This window comes from Suricata suricatta, chromosome 14 (assembly GCF_006229205.1).
Source record: "Suricata suricatta isolate VVHF042 chromosome 14, meerkat_22Aug2017_6uvM2_HiC, whole genome shotgun sequence".
NCBI classification, from domain to species: domain Eukaryota; kingdom Metazoa; phylum Chordata; class Mammalia; order Carnivora; family Herpestidae; genus Suricata; species Suricata suricatta.
In genome coordinates, this window is record NC_043713.1 from 32,007,578 (window position 1) to 32,018,656 (window position 11,079).

The window sequence follows — 11,079 nt, forward strand, 5'->3', positions numbered from 1 at the left end:
GCTCCAGGCTCTGAGCTAGCTGTCAGCACAGAGCCCACTGTGGGGCTCAGACCCACAAATCGTGAGATCATGACCTGAGCCGAAGCCAGACACTTAATCAACTCAGCCACCCAAGTACCCCTAATTTGCATTTCTGTAATGACTAAGAATACTGAGTATATTTTCATTTGTTCATTGGACATTTATATATTTTCTTTAGAGATTTATATATTAAAGTCCTTTGCCAATTTTCTTTGAGTTTTAACTAGATTGTCTTTTTAATATTGAACTGTAAGTTCTTTATATATTCTGTATACAAATCTCTTATCAGTATTTCCAAATATTTTCATTGATTTAGATATTTTATATATGTATATATGTAATATATTTATATTTATAAACATATAAATCACCATATAGAAGTCTTGATTAACTTAAAACTTCAGAGAGGGACCCCTTTATTTTCTTGACCCTGGTCTCTGACTTGGTTTACTTGCCCAAAGTTTGCACCTCTTCCAAAAATGGCCTCCTATTTTTAACCTTCTTGCTGGAGTCCAGCACCAGCAAGTCCAGGGTTCCCTGAAGAATGGACAGTGTCAGCGAGAGAGAGTGAGAGAGCCAGAGTTTCTTTCTGATCACTAGGCAGGCATCTCTGCATTGACCAGAGAGTCAGCTTTATTTATGAAAAAATGTATGGGGCCAGCACAGAAGTGGCATTTGCCTTAGACAATGTTTTCTGATGACAATTTTCTTTGGTATTTATAAATTTCCCAGAACATGGAATGGTAGAAGACTCATGCATAATCTTTATCAATAGTGATTGATTATAGGTGATTTAGATGCTTATCATATGGGGAAGGAAGGTATCTTCAGCATTCAAATACAAGACAATGTTTTTAGCATAGCAAAAGCAAAAGTTAGTCCTTTGTGAGCAGGGGTCAATAGCCTGTTTTCTTGAGGGGAAGTAAAACAGGTTTCTGAGGAAATGTAATATTTGCTCCTATCATCACAAAAGAAAAAATTCCTACAATAAGTTCCTTTACAAGGTGCAGTTAGCATATTTTAGGATAAGGGGACACATCATTCTCAATACCAGTCAACAAGGCGGCTTGGGGGTTGGTGCTCAACCAAAAATAATTGAGTGAGGGTGGACATCAGTCACCATCTGATAATGGGAGACCTTGCAAACTTGTCTTACCTCACAAGGAGTTTTCTCAATTTTAGTGTGTTCAGAAATGGCTTCCAACATCTTCGCCAATGAATCTCAATCAACTATTTAGAAAATACTATCATATATACACAATGACACTGTCACTTCATAGTTCTTGCCCTCTATATGTCAGTAAACTCCCTGAGTTCTGAGTTATCTAAGGATGTGGCAGGGAGCTCTCAAAAGAGTAAATGGAAGCTAGACCTTGACAAGCTATATTCATATTTTGAGATTGGCTGGGTTTATTCTTTAATCTTATAGGGTAACTAAGTTATTATCTCTCTGAGTCTGATCCCTATTGACTAAAATCGACAGGTTGGTTGGCTTGTTTTTTCAGATATTCTGTATCTGAGTTTTGGTAACTTAGTCCAAAAAATATCAATCACCAACAACATCAAAATCAAAACCTCAGAAGGTATTTTTTCAACAGAATTATCATCTGCCAGTCCTCTCCACAGAGTCCTGTAGTTATGCAAAAATATATGTAATTCAAATACTTTATTTTCCTTCTTTTGGAGTACGTACCTTTAGGCCCATTGAAAATGGTAAGAGGCTTTTATTACTGAGTTATATACCTATTAATGCCCATTGCTTTAGATCATATTCAGAGCGAAATACCTTTGTTTAATTTTCCATTTAGTTTTCATCTTTTGGTTATACTTGCATCTTCTACTGACCAGACTGGAAGATATAGTAGCTGATTAATAATTATACCCTGACTTAAAGAGATGTCACAAGAATGAGATTTTCCTCATTTGGTTAAATCTCATCTTTGTGACTGTCCTTTAGATTTTATTAATGAGAAAATTAATCTTGGGCAATTTGTAAAAAGAAACAAGTTCTTCGTTGTTTTGGTTTTATTGTGTGTTACCTTTCTTTCCCTGTAGCATTTTGTCTCCTTACCTAGATTCCCACTTTAACAGGTGGCGCCTTCCCATTCCAGCATTCCATACATGATATCCAACAAAAATTTTTGTATATATTATTTTAAACCATTTTCCCAATATTTATTGTCAGTTCTATCATTGTTACTTTTGCCAAAATAATAATTATTGTTACATGGAGAGTAAACTACCTGGCAAGAATTTCCACAAAACAAATTTGATGAAGGCTGAGTCCTGAGGATGATTTTGATGGCTTCCAGAAACACTAGAGTCACAATCACTGGATTATTACCTGATCCACTTCAGCACGGATCATGCCCTATTTTAGTCTAAAGTTGCTGCTGAATTTATTGAACTTGGCACCTTTTGGCAAATGGTCCCTCAAAGAACATGCCAGGCAGAGGGTTCAGAGAAAATTCATCTACAGGCCACACATATTACCCTGCAGCTACTTTATTTGAGGACTTTGACAAGAATCCTTTTATGGAAGAAAATCTACAGTGTACTTTAAAAAAAAAACTTTTTTTTCTCTGCCTCTTTCTGCTCTTCTTTGATCTTCTTTGCTTCTCAAGTTTCCACATTTTTTTTCCTTCTTTCAACCTATGGAAACAGTAATGAATACTTATGAGAGGGAGCTTAGACTAGCTCAGACCTTCATTTTTAGCAAATTAGTTAAGAGGACACAAGTCTGGTAAGCTCTTGGGTGAATACTGGGTTGGGTTTGTATAAGGAATTCTCGGACTGTGATCAGAGAATGGAGGCTTTTATTCCTGAATGTCAATCTCTAAGAAATGCGGGAGGAAAGCACTGTGTAGTGATTTGGCCAAATTAGTTAATCTCTACTTTTCTAGTTATTCACCAACCAGTCAGAAGGCAGTGATGCTTTGATCACTGATAATGGGGTAATACATTTTCTTCTTTAAATGAATGAGAATATTTGCCAGCTGAGAAATAATAATTTAGTAGTTATATACAAGATAGACGTATAGAGTGACAATTTAAAGTTATAGTTCATGAGTACAAATTATGTTAAGTGATTTTAGAAATTGGGAGGGTCGCCTGAGTGGCTCAGTTGGTTGAGCGTCTGGCTTTGGCTCAGGTCATGATTTCGTGGTTCGTGGGTTTAAGCCCCGTGTCGGGCTCTGCTGACAGCTCAGAGCCTGGAGCCTGTTTTAGGATTCTGTGTCTCCCTCTCTCTCTTCCCCTCCCCTGCTCATGCTGTCTCTCTCTCTCTCTCTCTCAAAAATAAATTAAGCATTTTAAAAAATTAAAAAAAAAAAGAAATCAGAGACCTATACATCATAGTTAATGCACCAGGCTTGTTATATTTCATAATAATAGCTCAGATGTACTGAAAATTTAATTTTATGACAAGTACTTAAATTTAATTCCCAATACTTTGGGTTCAATACTCTTATTTTCACTATATATATAGTTAAGGAAACATAGGCTTCTAGATTTAGTAATTTGTTCAGTCTCACACATTTAGGAATTTAAGGAGGTAAATTTTAAAACAATTTAATTCCTTTTCCTGTTTTAAGGATATCCAGGATTTGTTTTAATGAAGTATGGTAACACACACAAATATAGAAGGGACTGCCACAGATGATGATGTTTCCCTACAGTGCCCTGGAAACAAAAGACATGGAACCCCATACGGGGTGGGGGTGGGAGGGGGGCACATGGCCCAGAAGCACCAGAGTTAGCCAGGAGGCAGGGAAAGCAAGGGGAAAAGTGAGCAAAGCTGGTATTGTGGTGTCTTTGGGAATGAATAGATGAAGCAGGGCAAGCTGGTTTAAGATTGACTGGTTTGAATAATTTCATCACTCCCTACACACAGTGACTTTTCCATTTGTCTGGTATCAAGCCTCTGGATGACTGGTGCGGGTGGATAGTGGCCTGACATGTGACAGTCTGGTATGGTGGCATATGGGCTCTAAATTGGTTGGTTTGCACTTGAAATTCATGCTTCTAGGAGAGTCATTTACTATCTTGAGGAGTATCTAGTACCCTGGGAAAGACAGTCCCTTCAGAATCAGTAAGAATCTAGATGTTAAAGCATCAGAATATGGGAAATATAAGTCATGCTTAATATTTCCATTTTCAACCTCCACTGTGCTGTAAACTTATATCAAAACCCAGTGTCCATGGTACTCCTGGATAGTTCAGTTGGTTAAGCATCTGACTCTATTTTTTAAAAATTTTTTTCAATGTTTTATTTATTTTTGATACAGAGAGAGACAGAGCATGCGAGGGGGAGGGGCAGAGAGAGAAGGAGACACAGAACCGGAAGCAGGCTCCAGGCTCTGAGCTAGCTGTCAGCACAGAGCCTGACACAGGGCTCGAACCCACAAACGTGAGATCCTGAGCCAAAGTAGGAAGCTTAACCGACAAGCCACCCAGGCGCCCGTGACTCTTAATTTCAACTCACATCATGATCTCATGGTTTGTGAGATGGATCCTCTGACAGCATGGAGCCTGCTTTGGATTCTCTCTCTTTCTCTCAAAATAAATAAGCATTAAAAAAACAATGTTTTGTCATATATATCAGGGTTTCCTTGGACTTTTGAATAAATATATTCATTTAGGGGAAAACTTTGATGGATCACCTAAGTCTACCTTGCTGTGAGATTACACAGTAAAAGTCTTAAATATTTGGAATATATAAAAGGAAAACAAAAATTAAAACAATATACATTAAAACTATATACAATTTTTACACATGCTTATTTCTTATTCATATTTTGCATAGCCATTATTTTGATTTCATGAAAAAAAGAAAGGTCATAGGTGGTGTTTCCCCCTCAAGTGTTTTCTGTGTTTGTGTCCTCAGCTAGTGTCAATATAATGTACAGTTAAAATAATCAGTTTCCATTGCAATGCCAGTTAAAACTTCAATCTGCTGTCTCACTAACTAGAAGCCAGACTTATTTGAAAGGGCATTCCTACATGAGTTGAAATATTGCACTAGATCAATGGTTTTCTGAAGAAATTTCAGAAAGATTTTCTTTATAATATCTTACTCAGTAATTTATCATATAAAACACATAAAAGCAAAATTATTCATACTTACTTTTGAAAACAAAAGGGAAGCCTAAATCCTTCAACTTTTTACATTAAAAAATTAAAAAAAAAAAGGGGGGGCGCCTGGGTGGCTCAGTCATTTAAGCTTCCGACTTTGGCTCAGGTCAGATCTCACGTTCGTGGGTTCAAGCCTGGCATCAGGCTCTGTGCTGACAGCTAGCTCAGAGCCTGGAGCCTGCTTCCCGTTCTGTGTCTCCCTCTCTCTGTGACCCTCCCCCTCTCATGCTCTGTCTCTCTCTGTATCAAAAATAAATAAAACATTAAAAAAATTTTTTAAATCCTTCAACTTTTTAAAAACTGTTCATGGGAGGGTGTGGGAGAAGAAACAGGTTGGGGGGAAAGACACTCTCTGAGAGATTCAACCTGTAAACTGTTAGAATAGATCTTTATTAACTCATCCAACTCTAAGTTCCAGGATCTTCCTCCGAACTTCTTGATGTCAACAATGTCTAGTGACTGTAAAAGCTAAAAAAACCCAAAACAAAACAAAACATGATAGAAGAGTAAAATGTAGAATTAGAAAAGTTCTAGAGGGGAGTGTCTGGGTGGCTCAGTCGGTTAAGCCTCCGACTTTGGCTCAGGTCAGATCTCGCGTTCGTGGGTTCGAAGCCCCGCATCAGGCTCTGTCCTGACTGCTAGCTCAGAGCCTGGAGCCTGCTTCCTGTTCTGTGTCTCCTCTCTCTGCCCCTCCCCCTCTCATGCTCTGTCTCTCTCTGTATCAAAAATAAATAAAACATTTAAAAAAGAAAAAAGAAAAAAAAAGAAAAGTTCTAGAGGTCATTCTAGATTAGTGGTTTTAATCAGTATTGACCCCAATACTACCCTAGGTTTGTCTTACGAGGCCTGTCTTCCCAATTTATGTCTTGGTGTTCTAGATCTTGCACAAAGCTCAAATTAATTCTAATCAGCTTCTTGGTCAATAGTACTAGGAAAGATAAAATCAAATTTCTACTTATCATTTACCTCCCTTGGTGTTTATAAAGGCAACAAGTAAATTAGGTGTTATATAAACACTTTAAATTATAGATGTAACCAAAATGCTTAATATAAATGTGCCAAGATCAAAATTACATCTGGATAATGTGTGGCACACTAAGGTAGTTATGAACCACATTAAGTCATCATCTTAGAAGAGCTTCATTGGACAGCCCTTAGTAGGTTTGCATTACTCTTGCCAAATAAAAACACTAAGTTCATACATTTTTATGAAACCAAATATGTTAGCATTCTTTCAGAATTTTGCCATAACAACACTGGCATTCTTTTAACTACAGAATGAATGTCTATGCAAATTTCTAGACAGTTAGCTTAAGTAAAAATATAATGAGCCATATCAGATACAATGAATTTCAATTATAAATATGTATCATTCTTCACCAAAAAATTAGGAAAATATTTAGCCAAGTAGACCTAGTCCAGCAGATTTTCTGCTTTCATTATTCTGGTTGGGTACCAATAGTTGATGCTCTTTGAGATATCTATGTTGATCTGGGCTGGAAAGAGCACTTAGTATAGCAATTATAGAGATCTGTCAGTAAATTCCGTTTACAATTCTCTGTGCTTATTCTTAGTGCATTGCTAACTTCTGTTTCCCTCTCTTTACCAACTACACTCATGTATGAAATGCCAGAGTTTAGAATTGTCCTTTATTAATATTTTAATTGAATAAAAGACAAATGCTTGTTTTGTTTTTGAGAAACATTTCTAGAACTTTCTCTGTGATTCTGGAACTTGCTCTGTTCTCCATTTCTGGGAAGCCATACTTCTGTCTCAACCAAGCTGATAGATAGGTGATCCACTGATAGATAGATAGGTAATTTTTCCTGCTTCTTTGTGTTTTTACTTATCTTTCTTTTCCTACTTCTCTTCACATTTGCTCTATGGAATATCAGTTTATGAACAGATGGTAAAAATCCCTTACATTTTAGAAGCAGACAGTAATGTCCAGTTTCAAGAAGGCACCCTCATCTAATACATTATTTATATTCTTCTCAATAATCCCTCTGCTTGTTGTGGCATGAGACAGTCCATGTTCCCAAAACACATAGGCCATCTGTATCCATTGTCTTTTATTGATGTTAATACTAGGTCTCTGGAATTTTGTGGGGTTTTTTTGATGTTTACTTATTTATTTTGAGAGGGAGGAAGTGAGTGTGCATGTAAGGGAGGAGGGGCAAAGAGAAGGGGAAGGGACAGAGAGAGAATCCAAAGGAGGCTCCACACTGTCAGCACAGAGCCTAGCACAGGGCCCAATCTCACGAACCATGAGATCATGACCTGAGCCAAAATCAAGAGTCAGACTCCTAGCTGACTGAGCCACCCAGGTGCCCCTGGAATTTTCTTTCTTTTAAACAGAGAAAATTAAGTTATAATGAAGCTCTTAATTTTCCAAACCCTGTAACTTGTCCACTGTTTAGCATTGTACTGAAATACCCAAATGTTTACACTGAATATGGATTTGGGTGAGCAAATTAATATCACCCACCATTTCCAGTAGTTTTCTAAGCAGGAAAAAGGTGATCAGATAAATCTGGGAATAAGAAGATATGTATGTCAGGTACAGAATAGAAAAGCAAAAAAGAAGGTTTTCAGAGTTAGAGTGAAAGAGAGGTAGATAAGGTAATAGAGGAGAGGGCTGAATTGTTCAGTCTTGGTGGGCTACAGAATGAAAGCTCTGGAAGCTAAGGCTGTCTCTAAGGGAGGGGCCTTTGCTGAAGATGTATCTTTTCCTAGTGGACAGTAGCAGAGCTCTGAAAACAATGATGAGTCTACTATGTCCACTTGATTATGAAATGGCTTTGTATATGCAGGTGTTTGGAAGAAGGGAAATTTTGGCAAGGGGACAGCTAGGACTTGGAATGATAATAATTAAATTAATGTCATAGAAGAATTATCAGGACCTGAATTATAGGTTTCATTGCAGAGACTGAAAAGAAAGAATAGATTTTTTTTGGTTCCAATATCACACTATTTATAAAAAGCACAGGAAGAAAAATGAACCCATTGCAAAAGGCTGATTAAATCCCTTCTGCCATCATCCTTGGTCTTCCAGTGACCTGCCCTTTTTATTGCAGCTTTTAATGGTGCCACTCCAGTGTAGTAGGGAACACTACACTGTATTGTGTGGTCATTTAAGATCTTCTTTCCTAAACAGAGCGTGCTTTATACCATTAGCCACCAAAGGGGTTGCTGCCTGGCAGCATTTCTTTTTATAAGTCATTTAAAATGTCTTAGGTATCATTTTATGACAACTTTACAAGGTTTTCCTAGGTGACCATAGTCATCCCCTAAAGATATAACTAATGATTTTACTTCCTAATCCTCAAATTTCTGTGGATTCACATTATAATGAAACCTATAAAACTCATAAGATTTGTAATGAAAGTAACCCTGGTGTTCTAGAAAAAAAAATCCAAATGTCAGGATAGAGTTGGTGGGACATTACAATACTGCTGTATTATAGTTTCTCAGCTATTCATGTCAGCTGCCAATCGCGTAGAATTCATCAAACCACAAATTATCATTAGGTGGATAAGGTGAAGAAAAATGATCAGGAAGCAGTGGCTGGCTTCTTAGAGGTGAGCAGTGGGTCAAATCTCAATCATGGTGTCTTGAAAGCAAGTAGAAAGATCATGAAGCATGAATTCTTATGTGATTCCACTTAGCTTTCCAATCACTAATCAGTTTTTTCATGAAAAATTCCATGTAACAAATATGTAATAGCATACAGTTTATTGAGCTACATGCTAGGCTCCACAAGGGATGCAAAGACAGTTTAGAGTTGGAAATATAAATCTAGGTGTATTATTTATGACTCAATCATGGGAAGTAGAAAGCAATGGAAGAAAATGTATTATGTCATGTTAAATTGAATCCGATTGACAGGAAAAGGTATAGGGATTGAACAAACTAAACATGAATTCTGGTTGCAGATGAGCTACTTTTTTATTATCTTTGACTCATCACTTTATTTTAATTTTCTCCGTTATTAAAAATAAGATGAAAAGATTTGGGATATTAATACAAAATAATCTAATAAGATCTTTTTGAAACAACAATATTTTATTTTTCACTCTTCATAATTAAAATTATTAATAGAATAGCATGGATATATAAACACTCATCTCCAAATTAACACTAGGCTACTTGTGCATGTATTTCAGAGCTCTAACTATATGCTAATGGCATAGCTTGGTTTCTGACTCTAAAGAACAAGCTATATAAAATTGCACCAGTTAGTAAAAAATGAGTATTTAATATGACTTCATGTACTTGGTCCAAGTATATGAAGTTGATTTAACTTCTTCTTTAAAATACAGTCCCACAGTCAGATGATAAATGACAATAAGAATATGTATGTTGTTGAATTTCCTTGTTCCTACAATATTATACCTCATGGCTTAGAATCATTCTGTTGAAGACAGAGACCAGTGGAGGAAACCTGTTGACTAACTTAATAGTAACCAATATTTCATTTAATTGGCCATTCTAAAGTTTAGTGGATTGACAAGAACAATTAAGAAGTTCTCAACAGTGCTTTGCCTGATTAAAGAGGATGTGGATCAACTTAAAAAATAATGTAATCTGGTACAACCAAAAGAAGACAACAGATGTCCTGGAGTAGTGCGTTTTTGTTAATACATGAGGTAAAATCATTTGTACATTGTTTCTAAAGCAATCAAGGGGTATTCATATCTCTAGGATTATCTAACAGCCTCTCTAGCAAGACAGATAGGAGGAAACTAAAGAAGTAAAATGAACCTCTAAGATACCTTTCAGCTTTCAAATTAAAAAAATAATTTGGTTTTTTTTCTCATTCACATCATTTATGTACTGAAACTAGGTCCAATGTTATCTACAAATATGCAAACCTCCAATAATATGTAATCATATAAGTACTGAGAAGGTTGAAAAGGCGTTTACCACAGTCTTCTCATCACAGTGACTAAAAATCAGCCTTTAGAGAATAATCCTTTTGAGTTACTGATTTATGGTAATAAATCCTAATTAGATTCCACATTTCTAGAGGAACATAACCCATATTTTATCAGCTATGAACATTTTAGTATAGGTAGAGTGAGTTAAAGAAGATCCTATGTGTTTCTTTCTTTGATCGAAAGCTCATCCCAAGTACCTCAATGAGAAGTTATAGGGTAAAGTCATCTCAATGTTAAAGATTATGTGACAAAGAGAAGGAGAGAAAGAGGGCAATAGGTACAGTACTACTTATTACTTGCCTGCATTGTTACCACAATGATAAGTCATATATTCTCTTGCCCCTGTATCTACCCTTTCCACAAAAAAGCATGGTATGGGAAAGAATGGCATCCTCATCATGGCAGGTAAGAGCTTTCTACCATCTTTCTCCCAAAGAATACTGATCTTGACGTTGACCCACAGACAAGAGTGTCCTGTGGAATTCCAGGATTCTAGCAGAGAACTTACAGCACAGAGTTGGAGAAAAAAAATCCAATTGGATGCATTGATTTCAGTCAGAACAGTTTTATTTTACTCACAGCAACATTACTTATGGTGGCACAGCTCAGAGCCAAGGAAAACTTTAATGGCCTGCAATTTTTCATACAGGGAAAAGTAAGAGTATGTGAGTGAGCTCCCCCAGCTGTGGGTATAGGGGGCAGGGAAAGAGACCTGAAAAAACAGAGATGACTTAAATAAGTCAGCAATGAAAGCAAAGACATTACAACCAATGCCACAGAAACAGAAAGCATCATAACGGACTATGTGGACAACTGTGCAGCCTCCCAAACTGAATAACCTAGAAAAAACAGACAGATTCCTAGAAGCATAGAACTTTCAAAGGGCGACTCATGAAGAAATAGAAAATCTGAACAGACCAATATTGAGTAACGTGATTGATTCAGTAATAAAAACCTCCCAACAAAGAAAAGCTCATTACGAGGT